The following is a 23568-nucleotide window of genomic DNA, read 5'->3' on the forward strand; positions in this document are numbered from 1 at the left end:
ACATTTGCATGTCACCTCTTCCTATTTCAACTGTCAATACACAACCAAAATTACCTCTCCCTTTCTCAACCGTCTAAATATAACCCAAATTATTGGACACCATCTTACTCCTATAATATGTTGCGGATTAGAAATCCAGACAACAGTTATGCATCAACTCGACAGGGATGAAGGCAACATTTGCATGTCGCCTCTTCCTATTTCAACTGTCAATACACAACTAAAATTACCTCTCCCTTTCTCAACCGTCTAAATATAACCCAAATTATTGGACACCATCTTACTCCTATAATATGTTGCGGATTAGAAATCCAGACAACAGTTATGCATCAACTCGACAGGGATGAAGGCAACATTTGCATGTCACCTCTTCCTATTTCAACTGTCAATACACAACCAAAATTACCTCTCCCTTTCTCAACCGTCTAAATATAACCCAAATTATTGGACACCATCTTACTCCTATAATATGTTGCGGATTAGAAATCCAGACAACAGTTATGCATCAACTCGACAGGGATGAAGGCAACATTTGCATGTCACCTCTTCCTATTTCAACTGTCAATACACAACTAAAATTACCTCTCCCTTTCTCAACCGTCTAAATATAACCCAAATTATTGGACACCATCTTACTCCTATAATATGTTGCGGATTAGAAATCCAGACAACAGTTATGCATCAACTCGACAGGGATGAAGGCACAAATTCCTCAGATCAAAGCATTTGTTCATAAAGTCAAAATTAATAATTCTACCTTCTTGTCTGGAGACTTGGCTGGAATGACCAATTTGTGCTTCCGCCCAGTGAAGGGGGAAATTGGCCAATCGAGCACAGTGTGACGGTAACCTGTACCGCGGCCTATTTATAAACAGACAAAGACACCAAGATAAAAGTTAATGGACCTTTAAAAATCATAAATTATCATGCAACGACAATAGACACCTTAAACATTTAACGAAAAAATGTTTGGCTACTTACGTGCTGAACTGGCGGTGCCAGACTGCTGAGGTGGGAAAGCCACAGTGCGTCGCTCGGCCATCCGCATCTTGGCAGCCTCAGAACGCCGGTACGACTTGCCGCGAGGCATCTAAAAGTATGTAGGCACAACTGATTAATAATGACATTACAAGAAACTTTTAGCCTACAATTATATCTTTAGATACCAACTATAGCTAAGCAATAAATCATTTTTGAACACAAGTATACTCAAATTTGATGCATCAACCAAGAAAACCGTATTGCAGGCTGAAAAAAGCAAATATACACAACCAGGCCTTCACAGCTAACAACACAGGCAGCACAGTGGCTGCTAAGCTAGCGGTAGCTTAGCATCACATTCTGAATGCAACAGCTTACAAAAAGCAAATATACACAACCAGGCCTTCAACACAACCAGGCCTTCAGTTAACAACACAGGCAGCGCCGTGTCTGCTAAGCTAACGCTAAGCTAGCGGTAGCTTAGCATCACATTCTGAATGCAACAGCTTACAAAAAGCAAATATACACAACCAGGCCTTCAACACAACCAGGCCTTCAGTTAACAACACAGGCAGCGCCGTGTCTGCTAAGCTAACGCTAAGCTAGCGGTAGCTTAGCATCACATTCTGAATGCAACAGCTTACAAAAAGCAAATATACACAACCAGGCCTTCACAGCTAACAACACAGATGCTAACGTAGCACAGATGCTAACGTAGCACAAACACTGTAGAAAAAACGCAGAACCGTGGCTGCTAAGCGCTAAGCTAACGCTAAGCTAACGCTAAGCTAGCGAGGCAAAACTGTCGGTTAAGTTGAGAAAACTTTTCTTTTAACTCTAAACTATGAAAGAAGTACTTTAACCGCTTTAACTCTACATGTTGACTGTAATAATGCATTACTCTGAATAAAAACTCTGTTGTAAGTCTCCATACAGGTTCAGGTTTGAAAGCTGAGAGCAGCAGCCAACGGCGGGAAAACGCTCGTCCAATCAGGAGCCGAGTTCTTTGTTTAGCTAAGTTAGCTCTTAGCTCCGTTTAGCAAACAGGCCTCCTGGCTAACAGCTAACTAACGTTATAGTAACAGCACGACGAGACGTGCGAAGCAATAGTTGTTTACATACATACATACATACATACATATACAACTTTACATAACTTTACATGCACATTTTGTTACAGAAATACAGAAGTTAGCATGCTAACAAGCTAGCCACGGCATCATAACTTACCGTAGTACAGACGTCGGAAAGGAGCTAAATTAGCTCAGGGGTCAGTCGGTCAAAAGTCGGTCAAAAGTCGGTCTCTCACTTTCACTCGTTCAGTCTTTCACTCGTTCACTCTTTCAGTCTTACACTCGTGTAGTCTCAGTCTCTCTCTGTGTCTCTCGTTCTCTCTCTGTCTCGATAGATAGCTGTTTCTGGAAGTATGTCTCTGTCTCTGTCTCTCTCTCTCTCTGGTCTCTGGTCTCTGCACTGAGCAAATGGGACGAAGCAAATTCCGCGGCCTCTTTTTATACTAGAGCCGGATTCTGCCCGCAAGCGGAAGTTGTCAAAATAAAAGTCATTTCCGGTTGCGGTTCAGTACATGGAATCCTGTGATTTATTAATGGATTTAATTATAAAGGATTAACTGCATTTGAATGTATGTAATAACTCGTAAATAACTCAAAGGCAGTGATTACAGACAAAAATACTAAAATAAACAAGACCTAGCTCTTAAACCTACGTACCCCTCTTAGTGTCAGGCTGCTTCACTGACGGTGTGAGAAGGAGAGATACTGCAGGTCCCTTCTGCTGCTGCTCAGAGCTACAGTTAACACAGATTATAACTAGATGGTGAATCAGAAGACAACTAAACTATAAAACCTTTAATCTGTGATCTGTTTTCACTCCGGTATAAAACTCCAGTGATGCTGAGAGGTAAAGTTATCAGATCAGTCTGATCGGCAGCAGCGTCCAATCAGTAACTGATATCCAATAAGGGGGCGTGTCGGTCGGCAAGATAGACTTCCCAGGAGTGCCCACTGTTTTTACTGTCTACTCGGTTTGTAGCTTAGTATTTGGAGCTACAGAGAGCGCACCTATAGTTGTTGACAATGTTCACATTATTGCAGCAACACTTTGTTTTATGAGTCAAAAGGAAACCACACCCTCAAAAGTCCAGTCTCCAGAGTAATCAATGCTAAATACTGCCACCTAGTGACATTAAAAAAACACAACAGCACATAAAATTAGCTGCCTAAGGATGCAAATACATTTCAGTCTAAACTGACAATAAAGTTGTATAGTATCATTTAAGATGAACAGCCTGAACCCTGCCACTGAGGTAAAATTTAACTCATAAAATCATTTTTTTGTGGCTGTCACAGTACTGTCAATAAAATCATCACTGAAATTAGATAAGTTTATTACCGTTGGTGTACCAAAGCCAGCGATCATGTCGTATTAACTCTAGATGGAGAACATCAATACATGATATGAAATCATACTTTTTGTCTGCGTGTATGCTGTTTACTGTGCAACTGTCTGACTCTTGCAGCCAAAATCACTATCTGCTGATATTTCTGAAGATGTAGAGAAATAGCATCTCAAATGTGTGGTAGACGATTTCTGGACATACAGCATGATGCTAGCTTTGGGAAGAAATCCATCTGTTATTTACAATATATAATGTACATAATGTTCAATAACTATTACTTCTCTCTGTATCTTCCTCCTCCCTTTTATTATAAAGTATGGAAACGCTTAATCCATGGAGAAATACACCCAGCCTGCATTCAGAAACTGTGCCTTTGAAGAAAACAAAAAAAACACATGAAACAAATGAACAACATAAAAAATTTATTTACAAATATAGAAAAAAACAATTTAAAATTTATTCTCCTTCTTCTCCTTCATCTCCTCCTCCTCCTCCTTCTCCTCCTCCTCCTCCTTCTCCTCCTCCTCCTTCTCCTCCTCCTCCTCCATCTGTACAGACGCATCTGCCACTTCTGCACAAACGTAGACAAAAATACAAACACATTAAATGTGACATTGCCTTTTTTTCAAATTATTTGATAACACAATCAAACACAAAATATATTGACACTTTTTCTGGGGTGCAGCTCAAAAACAAATCAGATTAACACTGTAATATTATTACACAACCATAACGTTAGTTATATCTTTGACAACATGCAAACTAAAACTAAACATCAACTTACTAAACATCTATTTACTTACCGTCGCGCTCGAAGCAGGCCGAGGCCTGCGCCACCTCTGACTCCAGGAGGGAGCTCGCCAGTTTGGCCTTCGTGGCCTTGAGCTCCCTCTGGAGCAGCGACGCCTTGCGGTCCGCCGACCGCAACCGACGGACTTTCCGCACCAGGACCTCCATGGTCTGCGCATTGATGCGCAGGCTCTCCCTACGGAGGTCCTGGCGCGTCACCGCCGGATCTCCACATTTGTACTGTAAACAAAAGAATAAATGTACATATCAATCACATGAACAACTATTAGGCTTAAAATGCAAATTTCCTGCTTAAAAAGGTCAGAACAAATCATCATTACCACTCCTACATTAGTTAAAATTACCACAAATTAAATAGTGACATTCTTATACATGTGACATAAACGTATAAAAGACGAGTAATAACAACACAAATACCACTACATGTAATACTTACTGTGAAAAGTTGGAGGGCCTGCCTCACGGCCTCCACCTCTGGGTCATTTATTGTTGGGAATTTTGTGGGGCTGTCCATTTTCTGAAGAACAAAATTACACAGTACACAGTCAATCAACTAAACACAACCTTCAGCCAGGTCAGCCATCAGGAATTATGGGCAGGGAGACAGACTTTCCAAATTGGGCTAATGCTACTATTCCATCATACACTGATCTTAATTATTGTGTATTTGAATGAGTTTGCCTGCCTGATTTTAAACATGTAGCTAGTGAATTCTTGTAAAGTAGAATCAGGCTTCTAGTGTGTTATAGCCCACACAGTCTGTAATAGTTATTAATATTTAAAACCACGTCTATTCCTGACAGATCAGAACTTTTCTAATTTAGAGTCATAGACTTTATTTATTTTCTATTTATTGACACCTTCACTGTGGTTTATCAAGACATGCCACAATGATGGTTGCACTTTAGCTAGCTAATCCTAAAAGTGCAATGTCATCCTTTGTCATAATGGCATTATAGCAGATGAATAGATGTCTGACCCACGGTGAAATATAGTCTGGTCCGTGGGATAAAACACAGGACCGCGTGTAAAAACACACGCTATAAAACACTATAGAAAAAAATTGCTAGCTAGCTAACTAGTGTGTTTTTCACAGGACCTTATGTAAAAAACCCACTAGTTAGCTAGCACAGTGCTTCGTGTGTTGTTAGCATCTGTGCTACGTTAGCATCTGTGCTACGTTAGCATCTGTGCTACGTTAGCATCTGTGTTGTTGACTGTGAAGGCCTGTTTGTGTATATTTGCTTTTTTTAAGCTGGTGCTAGCGTGCTAGCTAGTGTGTTTTTCGCAGGACCGCATGTAAAAAAAACACTAGCTAGCTAGCTAGCTAGTTAATCCTACCATTATCTGTATGTGCATCCCTAATAAATGCATTCCTGAAACTGGCAGTAACACAGTGGGAAAACAAAGCCATAATCTCTTAACAACAACAACAAACACATAATAAAAATATAAACTAGTATAAAAACAATATACTCACGAATTCTGTGAAGCTCTGTCTTCTGTTGGTCATCTGCTATGATCTGTCTGGACCAACTCGCCACACCCAACCTTGACTGACGTCACCTGCAGCGCCCCTTGTGGATTGCAGTCGATATGACTGATATTGCTGTTTTGAACAACTATTTGATTAAGTCTATATAAATATGTATTTCATTTAAAAAAAATAATCTGATCTGTCATGTTTGTTTTGTATCATAATGTCATTGGTGTCACTGCAGTGTAATTGCATAGCTAACTTGCATCTTTATATCCTGAAATCAACTGTATTTCTTTCTGGATGATGCATCATTTTTGGCTGTTGTATCAGTTTTCATCAGTTACCATAACTATCTATAACGGAGCTTATAGTACATTTATATTTAGTTTAACTTTCATATATTACACATCCTACAACCACCAGCAATCTACAGTTGTAAACTTCAGGGTTACTAACCAATTCCAAAGTTGAGCCTATCTGACCATCTGAGTGCTTAAGATTCTGTAAAAAGTCTGTGTTGTGCCACGCCCCCTTTCATAACTCATGAACGGTTATTCCTACAGTCTTCTGGGAGGTGTCATATCACTCAGCAGAGAGTCCCTGTTTCATTGGTGAAGGTTATCACCGCCCCCTACACATTAGCTACGACAAACGGTTCACGAGTTATGAAGGGGGGCGTGGCTAATGTGTAGGGGGCGGGCATAACATTTACCAATGAAACAGGCACTCTCTGCTGAGTGATATGACACCTCCCGCAAGACTCTACGACAAACGGTTCCTGAGTTATGAAAGGGGGCGGGGCTAATGTGTAGGGGGCGGGCATAACATTTACCAATGAAACATGAACTCTCTGCTGAGTGATATGACACTTCCCACAAGACTCTACGACAAACGGATCATGAGTTATGAAAGGGGGCGGGGCTAATGTGTAGGGGGCGTGCATAACATTCACCAATGAAACAGGAACTCTCTGCTGAGTGATATGACACTTCCCACAAGACTCTACTACAAATGGTTCATGAGATATGAAAGGGGGCGGGGCTAATGTGTAGGGGGCGGGCATAACATTTACCAATGAAACATGAACTCTCTGCTGAGTGATATGACACTTCCCTCAAGACTCTACTACAAACGGTTCATGAGATATGAAAGGGGGCGGGGCTAATGTGTAGGGGGCGGGCATAACATTTACCAATGAAACAGGCACTCTCTGCTGAGTGATATGACACCTCCCGCAAGACTCTACGACAAACGGTTCATGAGTTATGAAAGGGGGCGGGGCTAATGTGTAGGGGGCGGGGCTGCCCTTAACGAATAAAACAGGAACTCTCTGCTGAGTGATATGACACCTCCCATAAGCCTGTACGACAAACGGTTCATGAGTTATGAAAGGGGGCGGGGCTAACGTCTTAGGGCGGGGCTATGAGTATAATTTTTCATATACATGTCCTCAAGACTGTACCACCATCATACCTGAGAAATCTGGGGCAGATCGGACTATGTACAGTTGAGTTACAATAACTCCCTGTTTCATGGCGAATGGCTCAAAATGGCCGCCACGCCACGGTCCGCTCGTTAAGTGAACACTCACCATTTTAATAACTTTTCATCTTCAAGGTCTTGAGATGGTCCTGACCAAATTTCAAATCGATATGATCAAATCTGTAGGAGGAGTTCGTTAAAGTACGCGGCCAATAAAACGCAAAAATGACATCAAAATCCAATATGGCCGACTTCTGGGTGGGCGGGGCTAATGAAACCCAATGAGGAATATGTTTCAAATGATGAGTGGGATATGCATACCAAATTTCATGAATATCGGATCAACTTTGACAAAGTTAAAATTTCAACGCGTTAGGGGGCGCTAGAGAGCCGAATAAAAACACACCGAGCCTAATGGCTATGCAGTTACATAAAGTTCACAGGTGTCTATCATTTTACCAAATTTTATGAGATTCCGAGTACCTAAAGGTATGTTCAAAATCTGAAAGACATAAGGGGGCGCTAGAGAGCCAACATGCCACGCCCAAGCAAAATTTCACCACTAAAATTAAGTAATTACTAGTTTGGATGTGTGTGTAAAGTTTCATAAATTTTTGTGCATCCTAAAGTCTTCAAATATACGTTCGTAAATTCTAAAATCACGCAGGAAGTCCAACATGGCTGACTTCCTGTTTGCCGGAGAAATCTCAAAATCATTTAATCCAGGTATGAGGGCGTGAGCAACGACATACTTGAATTTCGTGAAGATCGAAGAAACTTTCTCTGAAAAACTGCGTACTCTAGGGGGCGCTATGGAGCCCCCTGGAGACACCCGAGCCCAGTCACTCCAGAACATTGAATTTCCCACCAGTTCTGACGCATACTCCACTTTTCGTGAGTTTTGGGGATGGCTAAGGTCGTCAAAAACGCGTTCTTGCAGCGGAAAAATAATAATAATAATAATAATAATAATAATAATCTGCAGAAAAACAATAGGTTCCTTGCACTTCGTGCCAGGACACCGTTGGGTCCTGGCACTTTCGTGCTCGGGCCCTAATAATAACGAGAGCTGCACGCAGCTATGAAAGGGCCCTCGCCCCTGCTCGCGGGTCGGGGTTGCTGGCGGGACGCCGACCGACGCGGCCGGGCACCGCGAAACCAAAACTCTGACGAGCGCCACGACGCCTGCCGCAAGGCTCTACGACAAGCGGTTCACGAGTTATGAAGGGGGGCGTGGCTAATGTGTAGGGGGCGGGCATAACTTTCACCAATGAAACAGGCACTCTCTGCTGAGTGATATGACACTTCCCACAAGACTCTACGACAAACGGATCATGAGTTATGAAAGGGGGCGGGGCTAATGTGTAGGGGGCGGGCATAACTTTCACCAATGAAACAGGCACTCTCTGCTGAGTGATATGACACTTCCCACAAGACTCTACTACAAACGGATCATGAGATATGAAAGGGGGCGGGGCTAATGTGTAGGGGGCGGGCATAACTTTCACCAATGAAACAGGCACTCTCTGCTGAGTGATATGACACTTCCCACAAGACTCTACTACAAACGGATCATGAGATATGAAAGGGGGCGGGGCTAATGTGTAGGGGGCGGGCATAACATTTACCAATGAAACATGAACTCTCTGCTGAGTGATATGACACTTCCCACAAGACTCTACTACAAACGGTTCATGAGATATGAAAGGGGGCGGGGCTAATGTGTAGGGGGCGGGCATAACATTTACCAATGAAACATGAACTCTCTGCTGAGTGATATGACACTTCCCACAAGACTCTACTACAAACGGATCACGAGTTCTGAAAGGGGGCGGGGCTAATGTGTAGGGGGCGGGCATAACATTTACCAATGAAACAGGCACTCTCTGCTGAGTGATATGACACTTCCCACAAGACTCTACGACAAACGGATCATGAGTTATGAAAGGGGGCGGGGCTAATGTGTAGGGGGCGTGCATAACATTCACCAATGAAACAGGAACTCTCTGCTGAGTGATATGACACTTCCCACAAGACTCTACTACAAACGGTTCATGAGATATGAAAGGGGGCGGGGCTAATGTGTAGGGGGCGGGCATAACATTTACCAATGAAACATGAACTCTCTGCTGAGTGATATGACACTTCCCTCAAGACTCTACTACAAACGGTTCATGAGATATGAAAGGGGGCGGGGCTAATGTGTAGGGGGCGGGCATAACATTTACCAATGAAACAGGCACTCTCTGCTGAGTGATATGACACCTCCCGCAAGACTCTACGACAAACGGTTCATGAGTTATGAAAGGGGGCGGGGCTAATGTGTAGGGGGCGGGGCTGCCCTTAACGAATAAAACAGGAACTCTCTGCTGAGTGATATGACACCTCCCATAAGCCTGTACGACAAACGGTTCATGAGTTATGAAAGGGGGCGGGGCTAACGTCTTAGGGCGGGGCTATGAGTATAATTTTTCATATACATGTCCTCAAGACTGTACCACCATCATACCTGAGAAATCTGGGGCAGATCGGACTATGTACAGTTGAGTTACAATAACTGCCGAATGGCTCAAAATGGCCGCCACGCCACGGTCCGCTCGTTAAGTGAACACTCACCATTTTAATAACTTTTCATCCTCAAGGTCTTGAGATGGTCCTGACCAAATTTCAAATCGATATGATCAAACCTGTAGGAGGAGTTCGTTAGAGTACGCGGCCAATAAAACGCAAAAATTGGGAAAATCGTACATAAAATCCAATATGGCCGACTTCTGGGTGGGCGGAGCTCATTGAGTATGAGTATATTTTTTCATATACATGTCATCAGTACTGGAGCAACATCATACCTGAGAGATTTGGGGCAGATCGGACTATGTACAGTTGAGTTACAATAACTGGCGAATGGCTCAAAATGGCCGCCACGCCACGGACCGCTCGTTAAGTGAACGCTCACCATTTTAATAACTTTTCATCCTCGAGGTCTTGAGATGGTCCTGACCAAATTTCAAATCGATATGATCAAATCTGTAGGAGGAGTTCGTTAAAGTACGCGGCCAATAAAACGCAAAAATGACATAAAAATCCAATATGGCCGACTTCTGGGTGGGCGGGGCTAATGAAACCCAATGAGGAATATGTTTCAAATGATGAGTGGGATATGCATACCAAATTTCGTGAATATCGGATCAACTTTGACAAAGTTAAAATTTCAACGCGTTAGGGGGCGCTATAGAGCCGAATAAAAACACACTGAGCCTAATGGCTATGCAGTTACATAAAGTTCACAGGTGTCTATCATTTTGCCAAATTTTATGAGATTCCGAGCACCTAAAGGTATGTTCAAAATCTGAAAGACATAAGGGGGCGCTAGAGAGCCAACATGCCACGCCCAAGCAAAATTTCACCACTAAAATTAAGTAATTACCAGTTTGGATGTGTGTGTAAAGTTTCATAAATTTTTGTGCATCCTAAATTCTTCAAATATGCGTTCGTAAATTCTAAAATCACGCAGGAAGTCCAACATGGCTGACTTCCTGTTTGCCGAAGAAATCTCAAAATCATTTAATCCAGGTATGAGGGCGCGAGCAACGACATACTTGAATTTCGTGAAGATCGAAGAAACTTTCTCTGAAAAACTGCGTACTCTAGGGGGCGCTATGGAGCCCCCTGGAGACACCCGAGCCCAGTCACTCCAGAACATTGAATTTCCCACCAGTTCTGACGCATACTCCACTTTTCGTGAGTTTTGGGGATGGCTAAGGTCGTCAAAAACGCGATCTAGTGGCAGAAAAAGAATAATAATAATCTGCAGAAAAACAATAGGTTCCTTGCACTTCGTGCCAGGACACCGTTGGGTCCTGGCACTTTCGTGCTCGGGCCCTAATAATCTGCAGAAAAACAATAGGTTCCTTGCACTTCGTGCCAGGACACCGTTGGGTCCTGGCACTTTCGTGCTCGGGCCCTAATAATAATAATAATCTGCAGAAAAACAATAGGTTCCTTGCACTTCGTGCCAGGACACCGTTGGGTCCTGGCACTTTCGTGCTCGGGCCCTAATAATACTGACAAAAACAATAGGTTCCTTGCACTTCGTGCCAGGACACCGTTGGGTCCTGGCACTTTCGTGCTCGGGCCCTAATAATAATAATAATCTGCAGAAAAACAATAGGTTCCTTGCACTTCGTGCCAGGACACCGTTGGGTCCTGGCACTTTCGTGCTCGGGCCCTAATAATACTGACAAAAACAATAGGTTCCTTGCACTTCGTGCCAGGACACCGTTGGGTCCTGGCACTTTCGTGCTCGGGCCCTAATAACGAGAGCTGCACGCAGCTATGAAAGGGCCCTCGCCCCTGCTCGCGGGTCGGGGTTGCTGGCGGGACGCCGACCGACGCGAAACCGAAACTCTGACGAGCGCCACGACGCCTGCCGCAAGGCTCTACGACAAGCGGTTCGCGAGTTATGAAGGGGGGCGTGGCTAATGTGTAGGGGGCGGGCATAACATTCACCAATGAAACAGGAACTCTCTGCTGAGTTATATGACACTTCCCACAAGACTCTACGACAAACGGATCATGAGTGATGAAAGGGGGCGGGGCTAATGTGTAGGGGGCGGGCATAACCTTCACCAATGAAACATGAACTCTCTGCTGAGTGATATGACACCTCCCGCAAGACTCTACTACAAACGGTTCATGAGTTATGAAAGGGGGCGGGGCTAATGTGTAGGGGGCGGGCATAACATTCACCAATGAAACAGGCACTCTCTGCTGAGTGATATGACACTTCCCGCAAGACTCTACTACAAACGGATCATGAGTTATGAAAGGGGGCGGGGCTAATGTGTAGGGGGCGGGCATAACATTTACCAATGAAACAGGCACTCTCTGCTGAGTGATATGACACTTCCCACAAGACTCTACGACAAACGGATCATGAGATATGAAAGGGGGCGGGGCTAATGTGTAGGGGGCGGGCATAACATTTACCAATGAAACATGAACTCTCTGCTGAGTGATATGACACTTCCCACAAGACTCTACTATAAACGGTTCATGAGATATAAAAGGGGGCGGGGCTAACGTCTTAGGGTGGGGCTATGAGTATAATTTTTCATATACATGCCATCAGTACTGGAGCACCATCATACCTGAGAAATCTGGGGCAGATCGAACTATGTACAGTTGAGTTAGGGTTAACCCACTCTCTGCTGAGTGATATGACACATCCCACAAGACTCTACTATAAACGGTTCATGAGATATGAAAGGGGGCGGGGCTAACGTCTTAGGGCGGGGCTATGAGTATAATTTTTCATATACATGTCCTCAAGACTGTACCACCATCATACCTGAGAAATCTGGGGCAGATCGGACTATGTACAGTTGAGTTACAATAACTCCCTGTTTCATGGCGAATGGCTCAAAATGGCCGCCACGCCACGGTCCGCTCGTTAAGTGAACACTCACCATTTTAATAACTTTTCATCTTCAAGGTCTTGAGATGGTCCTGACCAAATTTCAAATCGATATGATCAAATCTGTAGGAGGAGTTCGTTAAAGTACGCGGCCAATAAAACGCAAAAATGACATCAAAATCCAATATGGCCGACTTCTGGGTGGGCGGGGCTAATGAAACCCAATGAGGAATATGTTTCAAATGATGAGTGGGATATGCATACCAAATTTCATGAATATCGGATCAACTTTGACAAAGTTAAAATTTCAACGCGTTAGGGGGCGCTATAGAGCCGTATAAAAACAAACTGAGCCTAATGGCTATGCAGTTACATAAAGTTCACAGGTGTCTATCATTTTGCCAAATTTTATGAGATTCCGAGTACCTAAAGGTATGTTCAAAATCTGAAAGACATAAGGGGGCGCTAGAGAGCCAACATGCCACGCCCAAGGAAAATTTCACCACTAAAATTAAGTAATTACTAGTTTGGATGTGTGTGTAAAGTTTCATAAATTTTTGTGCATCCTAAAGTCTTCAAATATGCGTTCGTAAATTCTAAAATCACGCAGGAAGTCCAACATGGCTGACTTCCTGTTTGCCGGAGAAATCTCAAAATCATTTAATCCAGGTATGAGGGCGTGAGCAATGACATACTTGAATTTCGTGAAGATCGAAGAAACTTTCTCTGAAAAACTGCGTACTCTAGGGGGCGCTATGGAGCCCCCTGGAGACACCCGAGCCCAGTCACTCCAGAACATTGAATTTCCCACCAGTTCTGACGCATACTCCACTTTTCGTGAGTTTTGGGGATGGCTAAGGTCGTCAAAAACGCGATCTAGTGGCAGAAAAAGAATAATAACGAGAGCTGCAAGCAGCTATGAAAGGGCCCTCGCCCCTGCTCGCGGGTCGGGGTTGCTGGCGGGACGCCGACCGACGCGAAACCGAAACTCTGACGAGCGCCACGACGCCTGCCGCAAGGCTCTACGACAAGCGGTTCACGAGTTATGAAGGGGGGCGTGGCTAATGTGTAGGGGGCGGGCATAACATTCACCAATGAAACAGGCACTCTCTGCTGATTGATATGACACTTCCCACAAGACTCTACGACAAACGGATCATGAGTTATGAAAGGGGGCGGGGCTAATGTGTAGGGGGCGGGCATAACCTTCACCAATGAAACAGGCACTCTCTGCTGAGTGATATGACACATCCCACAAGACTCTACTACAAACGGTTCATGAGATATGAAAGGGGGCGGGGCTAATGTGTAGGCGGCGGGCATAACATTTACCAATGAAACAGGAACTCTCTGCTGAGTGATATGACACTTCCCACAAGACTCTACTACAAACGGATCATGAGTTATGAAAGGGGGCGGGGCTAATGTGTAGGGGGCGGGCATAACATTCACCAATGAAACAGGCACTCTCTGCTGAGTGATATGACACTTCCCACAAGACTCTACTACAAACGGATCATGAGTTATGAAAGGGGGCGGGGCTAACGTGTAGGGGGCGGGCATAACATTCACCAATGAAACAGGCACTCTCTGCTGAGTGATATGACACCTCCCGCAAGACTCTACGACAAACGGTTCATGAGATATGAAAGGGGGCGGGGCTAACGTCTTGGGGCGGGGCTATGAGTATAATTTTTCATATACATGTCCTCAAGACTGTACCACCATCATACCTGAGAAATCTGGGGCAGATCGGACTATGTACAGTTGAGTTACAATAACTCCCTGTTTCATGGCGAATGGCTCAAAATGGCCGCCACGCCACGGTCCGCTCGTTAAGTGAACACTCACCATTTTAATAACTTTTCATCTTCAAGGTCTTGAGATGGTCCTGACCAAATTTCAAATCGATATGATCAAATCTGTAGGAGGAGTTCGTTAAAGTACGCGGCCAATAAAACGAAAAAATTGGGAAAATCGTACATAAAATCCAAAATGGCCGACTTCTGGGTGGGCGGGGCTAATGAAACCCAATGAGGAATATGTTTCAAATGATGAGTGGGATATGCATACCAAATTTCGTGAATATCGGATCAACTTTGACAAAGTTAAAATTTCAACGCGTTAGGGGGCGCTATAGAGCCGTATAAAAACAAACTGAGCCTAATGGCTATGCAGTTACATAAAGTTCACAGGTGTCTATCATGTTGCCAAATTTCATGCGTCTACGAGTATGCCAAGGTATACGAATGGATGTTCAAAGGCAAAAAGGACATAAGGGGGCGCTAGAGAGCCAACATGCCACGCCCAAAAAAAATTTCACCACTGAATCAAAGGGATTACCTGTTTGGATGTGCGTGTAAAGTTTCATGAGATTTGGTGCATCCTAAAGTCCTCAAAAATGTGTTCGTAAATTTTAAAATCACGCAGGAAGTCCAACGTGGCTGACTTCCTGTTGGCCGAAAAAATCTCAAAAATATTTAATGTGCCATTGAAGATGTGAGCAATGACATACTTAAATTTCGTGAAGATCGAAGTAACTTTTTCTGGAAACCTGCTTTCTATAGGGGGCGCTATCGAGCCCGCTGGTGCACCCGAGCCCAATCACTACAGAATATTGCAATTTTCGCCACTTCTGACGCATATTCCAATTTTCATGAGTTTTTGGGGATGGAAAAGGTCCCAAAAACGCGATCTCGCAGCAGAAAAAGAATAATAACGAGAGCTGCACGCAGCTATGAAAGGGCCCTCGCCCCTGCTCGCGGGTCGGGGTTGCTGGCGGGACGCCGACCGACGCGAAACCGAAACTCTGACGAGCGCCACGACGCCTGCCGCAAGGCTCTACGACAAGCGGTTCACGAGTTATGAAGGGGGGCGTGGCTAATGTGTAGGGGGCGGGCATAACATTCACCAATGAAACAGGAACTCTCTGCTGAGTTATATGACACTTCCCACAAGACTCTACGACAAACGGATCATGAGTTATGAAAGGGGGCGGGGCTAATGTGTAGGGGGCGGGCATAACCTTCACCAATGAAACAGGCACTCTCTGCTGAGTGATATGACACATCCCACAAGACTCTACTACAAACGGTTCATGAGATATGAAAGGGGGCGGGGCTAATGTGTAGGGGGCGGGCATAACATTTACCAATGAAACATGAACTCTCTGCTGAGTGATATGACACTTCCCACAAGACTCTACTACAAACGGTTCATGAGATATGAAAGGGGGCGGGGCTAATGTGTAGGGGGCGGGGCTACCCTTAACGAATAAAACAGGAACTCTCTGCTGAGTGATATGACACCTCCCATAAGCCTGTACGACAAACGGTTCATGAGATATGAAAGGGGGCGGGGCTAATGTGTAGGGGGCGGGCATAACATTTACCAATGAATCATGAACTCTCTGCTGAGTGATATGACACTTCCCACAAGACTCTACTATAAACGGTTCATGAGATATAAAAGGGGGCGGGGCTAACGTCTTAGGGTGGGGCTATGAGTATAATTTTTCATATACATGCCATCAGTACTGGAGCACCATCATACCTGAGAAATCTGGGGCAGATCGAACTATGTACAGTTGAGTTAGGGTTAACCCACTCTCTGCTGAGTGATATGACACATCCCACAAGACTCTACTATAAACGGTTCATGAGATATGAAAGGGGGCGGGGCTAACGTCTTAGGGCGGGGCTATGAGTATAATTTTTCATATACATGTCCTCAAGACTGTACCACCATCATACCTGAGAAATCTGGGGCAGATCGGACTATGTACAGTTGAGTTACAATAACTGGCGAATGGCTCAAAATGGCCGCCACGCCACGGTCCGCTCGTTAAGTGAACGCTCACCATTTTAATAACTTTTCATCCTCGAGGTCTTGAGATGGTCCTGACCAAATATCAACTCGATCTGATCAAATCTGTAGGAGGAGTTCGTTAAAGTACGCGGCCAATAAAACGCAAAAATGACATCAAAATCCAATATGGCCGACTTCTGGGTGGGCGGGGCTAATGAAACCCAATGAGGAATATGTTTCAAATGATGAGTGGGATATGCATACCAAATTTCATGAATATCGGATCAACTTTGACAAAGTTAAAATTTCAACGCGTTAGGGGGCGCTATAGAGCCGTATAAAAACAAACTGAGCCTAATGGCTATGCAGTTACATAAAGTTCACAGGTGTCTATCATTTTGCCAAATTTTATGAGATTCCGAGTACCTAAAGGTATGTTCAAAATCTGAAAGACATAAGGGGGCGCTAGAGAGCCAACATGCCACGCCCAAGCAAAATTTCACCACTAAAATTAAGTAATTACTAGTTTGGATGTGTGTGTAAAGTTTCATACATTTTTGTGCATCCTAAAGTCTTCAAATATGCGTTCGTACATTTTAAAAAAACGCAGGAAGTCCAACATGGCTGACTTCCTGTTTGCCGGAGAAATCTCAAAATCATTTAATCCAGGTATGAGGGCGTGAGCAACGACATACTTGAATTTCGTGAAGATCGAAGAAACTTTCTCGGAAAAACTGCGTACGTTAGGGGGCGCTATGGAGCCCCCTGGAGACACCCGAGCCCAGTCACTCCAGAACATTGAATTTCCCACCAGTTCTGACGCATACTCCACTTTTCGTGAGTTTTGGGGATGGCTAAGGTCGTCAAAAACGCGATCTTGCAGCGGAAAAATAATAATAACGAGAGCTGCACGCAGCTATGAAAGGGCCCTCGCCCCTGCTCGCGGGTCGGGGTTGCTGGCGGGACGCCGACCGACGCGAAACCGAAACTCTGACGAGCGCCACGACGCCTGCCGCAAGGCTCTACGACAAGCGGTTCGCGAGTTATGAAGGGGGGCGTGGCTAATGTGTAGGGGGCGGGCATAACATTCACCAATGAAACAGGAACTCTCTGCTGAGTTATATGACACTTCCCACAAGACTCTACGACAAACCGATCATGAGTTATGAAAGGGGGCGGGGCTAATGTGTAGGGGGCGGGCATAACCTTCACCAATGAAACAGGCACTCTCTGCTGAGTGATATGACACATCCCACAAGACTCTACTACAAACGGTTCATGAGATATGAAAGGGGGCGGGGCTAATGTGTAGGGGGCGGGCATAACATTTACCAATGAAACAGGAACTCTCTGCTGAGTGATATGACACTTCCCACAAGACTCTACGACAAACGGTTCATGAGATATGAAAGGGGGCGGGGCTAACGTCTTGGGGCGGGGCTATGAGTATAATTTTTCATATACATGTCCTCAAGACTGTACCACCATCATACCTGAGAAATCTGGGGCAGATCGGACTATGTACAGTTGAGTTACAATAACTCCCTGTTTCATGGCGAATGGCTCAAAATGGCCGCCACGCCACGGTCCGCTCGTTAAGTGAACACTCACCATTTTAATAACTTTTCATCTTCAAGGTCTTGAGATGGTCCTGACCAAATTTCAAATCGATATGATCAAATCTGTAGGAGGAGTTCGTTAAAGTACGCGGCCAATAAAACGCAAAAATGACATAAAAATCCAATATGGCCGACTTCTGGGTGGGCGGGGCTAATGAAACCCAATGAGGAATATGTTTCAAATGATGAGTGGGATATGCATACCAAATTTCATGAATATCGGATCAACTTTGACAAAGTTAAAATTTCAACGCGTTAGGGGGCGCTAGAGAGCCAAATAAAAACACACTGAGCCTAATGGCTATGCAGTTACATAAAGTTCACAGGTGTCTATCATTTTGCCAAATTTTATGAGATTCCGAGTACCTAAAGGTATGTTCAAAATCTGAAAGACATAAGGGGGCGCTAGAGAGCCAACATGCCACGCCCAAGCAAAATTTCACCACTAAAATTAAGTAATTACTAGTTTGGATGTGTGTGTAAAGTTTCATAAATTTTTGGGCATCCTAAAGTCTTCAAATATGCGTTCGTAAATTCTAAAATCACGCAGGAAGTCCAACATGGCTGACTTCCTGTTTGCCGAAGAAATCTCAAAATCATTTAATCCAGGTATGAGGGCGTGAGCAACGACATACTTGAATTTCGTGAAGATCGAAGAAACTTTCTCGGAAAAACTGCGTACGTTAGGGGGCGCTATGGAGCCCCCTGGAGACACCCGAGCCCAGTCACTCCAGAACATTGAATTTCCCACCAGTTCTGACGCATACTCCACTTTTCGTGAGTTTTGGGGATGGCTAAGGTCGTCAAAAACGCGTTCTTGCAGCGGAAAAATAATAATAACGAGAGCTGCACGCAGCTATGAAAGGGCCCTCGCCCCTGCTCGCGGGTCGGGGTTGCTGGCGGGACGCCGACCGACGCTGCCGGGCACCGCGAAACCGAAACTCTGACGAGCGCCACGACGCCTGCCGCAAGGCTCTACGACAAGCGGTTCACGAGTTATGAAGGGGGGCGTGGCTAATGTGTAGGGGGCGGGCATAACATTCACCAATGAAACAGGAACTCTCTGCTGAGTTATATGACACTTCCCACAAGACTCTACGACAAACGGATCATGAGTTATGAAAGGGGGCGGGGCTAATGTGTAGGGGGCGGGCATAACTTTCACCAATGAAACAGGCACTCTCTGCTGAGTGATATGACACCTCCCATAAGCCTGTTCGACAAACGGTTCATGAGATATGAAAGGGGGCGGGGCTAATGTGTAGGGGGCGGGCATAACATTTACCAATGAAACATGAACTCTCTGCTGAGTGATATGACACTTCCCTCAAGACTCTACTACAAACGGTTCATGAGTTATGAAAGGGGGCGGAGCTAATGTGTAGGGGGCGGGGCTACCCTTAACCAATAAAACAGGAACTCTCTGCTGAGTGATATGACACCTCCCGCAAGACTCTACGACAAACGGTTCATGAGTTATGAAAGGGGGCGGGGCTAATGTGTAGGGGGCGGGGCTACCCTTAACCAATAAAACATGAACTCTCTGCTGAGTGATATGACACATCCCGCAAGACTCTACGACAAACGGTTCATGATTTATGAAAGGGGGCGGGGCTAATGTGTAGGGGGTGGGGCTACCCTTAACGAATAAAACAGGAACTCTCTGCTGAGTGATATGACACCTCCCGCAAGACTCTACGACAAACGGTTCATGAGTTATGAAAGGGGGCGGGGCTAATGTGTAGGGGGCGGGGCTGCCCTTAACGAATAAAACAGGAACTCTCTGCTGAGTGATATGACACCTCCCATAAGCCTGTACGACAAACGGTTCATGAGTTATGAAAGGGGGCGGGGCTAACGTCTTAGGGCGGGGCTATGAGTATAATTTTTCATATACATGTCCTCAAGACTGTACCACCATCATACCTGAGAAATCTGGGGCAGATCGGACTATGTACAGTTGAGTTACAATAACTCCCTGTTTCATGGCGAATGGCTCAAAATGGCCGCCACGCCACGGTCCGCTCGTTAAGTGAACACTCACCATTTTAATAACTTTTCATCTTCAAGGTCTTGAGATGGTCCTGACCAAATTTCAAATCGATATGATCAAATCTGTAGGAGGAGTTCGTTAAAGTACGCGGCCAATAAAACGCAAAAATGACATCAAAATCCAATATGGCCGACTTCTGGGTGGGCGGGGCTAATGAAACCCAATGAGGAATATGTTTCAAATGATGAGTGGGATATGCATACCAAATTTCATGAATATCGGATCAACTTTGACAAAGTTAAAATTTCAACGCGTTAGGGGGCGCTAGAGAGCCGAATAAAAACACACCGAGCCTAATGGCTATGCAGTTACATAAAGTTCACAGGTGTCTATCATTTTACCAAATTTTATGAGATTCCGAGTACCTAAAGGTATGTTCAAAATCTGAAAGACATAAGGGGGCGCTAGAGAGCCAACATGCCACGCCCAAGCAAAATTTCACCACTAAAATTAAGTAATTACTAGTTTGGATGTGTGTGTAAAGTTTCATAAATTTTTGTGCATCCTAAAGTCTTCAAATATACGTTCGTAAATTCTAAAATCACGCAGGAAGTCCAACATGGCTGACTTCCTGTTTGCCGGAGAAATCTCAAAATCATTTAATCCAGGTATGAGGGCGTGAGCAACGACATACTTGAATTTCGTGAAGATCGAAGAAACTTTCTCTGAAAAACTGCGTACTCTAGGGGGCGCTATGGAGCCCCCTGGAGACACCCGAGCCCAGTCACTCCAGAACATTGAATTTCCCACCAGTTCTGACGCATACTCCACTTTTCGTGAGTTTTGGGGATGGCTAAGGTCGTCAAAAACGCGTTCTTGCAGCGGAAAAATAATAATAATAATAATAATAATAATAATAATCTGCAGAAAAACAATAGGTTCCTTGCACTTCGTGCCAGGACACCGTTGGGTCCTGGCACTTTCGTGCTCGGGCCCTAATAATAATAATAATCTGCAGAAAAACAATAGGTTCCTTGCACTTCGTGCCAGGACACCGTTGGGTCCTGGCACTTTCGTGCTCGGGCCCTAATAATCTGCAGAAAAACAATAGGTTCCTTGCACTTCGTGCCAGGACACCGTTGGGTCCTGGCACTTTCGTGCTCGGGCCCTAATAATAATAATAATAATCTGCAGAAAAACAATAGGTTCCTTGCACTTCGTGCCAGGACACCGTTGGGTCCTGGCACTTTCGTGCTCGGGCCCTAATAACGAGAGCTGCACGCAGCTATGAAAGGGCCCTCGCCCCTGCTCGCGGGTCGGGGTTGCTGGCGGGACGCCGACCGACGCGGCCGGGCACCGCGAAACCGAAACTCTGACGAGCGCCACGACACCTCCCGCAAGACTCTACTACAAACGGTTCATGAGATATGAAAGGGGGCGGAGCTAATGTGTAGGGGGCGGGCATAACATTCACCAATGAAACAGGAACTCTCTGCTGAGTTATATGACACTTCCCACAAGACTCTACGACAAACGGATCATGAGTTATGAAAGGGGGCGTGGCTAATGTGTAGGGGGCGGGCATAACATTCACCAATGAAACAGGAACTCTCTGCTGAGTTATATGACACTTCCCACAAGACTCTACGACAAACGGATCATGAGTTATGAAAGGGGGCGGGGCTAATGTGTAGGAGGCGGGCATAACCTTCACCAATGAAACAGGCACTCTCTGCTGAGTGATATGACACATCCCACAAGACTCTACTACAAACGGTTCATGAGATATGAAAGGGGGCGGGGCTAATGTGTAGGGGGCGGGCATAACATTTACCAATGAAACAGGCACTCTCTGCTGAGTGATATGACACCTCCCGCAAGACTCTACGACAAACGGTTCATGAGTTATGAAAGGGGGCGGGGCTAATGTGTAGGGGGCGGGGCTACCATTAACGAATAAAAGAGGAACTCTCTGCTGAGTGATATGACACCTCCCATAAGCCTGTACGACAAACGGTTCATGAGATATGAAAGGGGGCGGGGCTAACGTCTTGGGGCGGGGCTATGAGTATATTTTTTCATATACATGTCATCAGTACTGGAGCAACATCATACCTGAGAGATTTGGGGCAGATCGGACTATGTACAGTTGAGTTACAATAACTGGCGAATGGCTCAAAATGGCCGCCACGCCACGGTCCGCTCGTTAAGTGAACGCTCACCATTTTAATAACTTTTCATCCTCGAGGTCTTGAGATGGTCCTGACCAAATATCAACTCGATCTGATCAAATCTGTAGGAGGAGTTCGTTAAAGTACGCGGCCAATAAAACGCAAAAATGACATAAAAATCCAATATGGCCGACTTCTGGGTGGGCGGGGCTAATGAAACCCAATGAGGAATATGTTTCAAATGATGAGTGGGATATGCATACCAAATTTCATGAATATCGGATCAACTTTGACAAAGTTAAAATTTCAACACGTTAGGGGGCGCTATAGAGCCGAATAAAAACACACTGGGCCTAATGGCTATGCAGTTACATAAAGTTCACAGGTGTCTATCATTTTGCCAAATTTTATGAGATTCCGAGTACCTAAAGGTATGTTCAAAATCTGAAAGACATAAGGGGGCGCTAGAGAGCCAACATGCCACGCCCAAGCAAAATTTCACCACTAAAATTAAGTAATTACTAGTTTGGATGTGTGTGTAAAGTTTCATAAATTTTTGTGCATCCTAAAGTCTTCAAATATGCGTTCGTAAATTCTAAAATCACGCAGGAAGTCCAACATGGCTGACTTCCTGTTTGCCGAAGAAATCTCAAAATCATTTAATCCAGGTATGAGGGCGTGAGCAACGACATACTTGAATTTCGTGAAGATCGAAGAAACTTTCTCGGAAAAACTGCGTACGTTAGGGGGCGCTATGGAGCCCCCTGGAGACACCCGAGCCCAGTCACTCCAGAACATTGAATTTCCCACCAGTTCTGACGCATACTCCACTTTTCGTGAGTTTTGGGGATGGCTAAGGTCGTCAAAAACGCGTTCTTGCAGCGGAAAAATAATAATAACGAGAGCTGCACGCAGCTATGAAAGGGCCCTCGCCCCTGCTCGCGGGTCGGGGTTGCTGGCGGGACGCCGACCGACGCGAAACCGAAACTCTGACGAGCGCCACGACGCCTGCCGCAAGGCTCTACGACAAGCGGTTCGCGAGTTATGAAGGGGGGCGTGGCTAATGTGTAGGGGGCGGGCATAACATTCACCAATGAAACAGGAACTCTCTGCTGAGTTATATGACACTTCCCACAAGACTCTACGACAAACGGATCATGAGTTATGAAAGGGGGCGGGGCTAATGTGTAGGGGGCGGGCATAACCTTCACCAATGAAATAGGCACTCTCTGCTGAGTGATATGACACCTCCCGCAAGACTCTACTACAAACGGTTCATGAGTTATGAAAGGGGGCGGGGCTAATGTGTAGGGGGCGGGGCTACCCTTAACAAATAAAACAGGAACTCTCTGCTGAGTGATATGACACATCCCACAAGACTCTACTATAAACG

General features: G+C 45.1%; 1 long non-coding RNA gene across 1 annotated transcript; it reads right to left on the reverse strand.

Moving 5' to 3' along the window:
* Nucleotides 1-694: 694 nt before the first annotated feature.
* LOC141778260 (uncharacterized) lies at nucleotides 695-2427 on the reverse strand. The gene is made up of 3 exons (XR_012596027.1): nucleotides 2212-2427; nucleotides 982-1090; nucleotides 695-861 (listed from the first exon to the last, which is right to left on the reverse strand). It is a non-coding gene; the product is annotated as an uncharacterized LOC141778260 (long non-coding RNA).
* Between the last annotated feature and the right edge of the window lie 21141 nt (nucleotides 2428-23568).

Source organism: Sebastes fasciatus, chromosome 1 (genome assembly GCF_043250625.1).
Source record: "Sebastes fasciatus isolate fSebFas1 chromosome 1, fSebFas1.pri, whole genome shotgun sequence".
In the NCBI taxonomy this organism is placed as follows: domain Eukaryota; kingdom Metazoa; phylum Chordata; class Actinopteri; order Perciformes; family Sebastidae; genus Sebastes; species Sebastes fasciatus.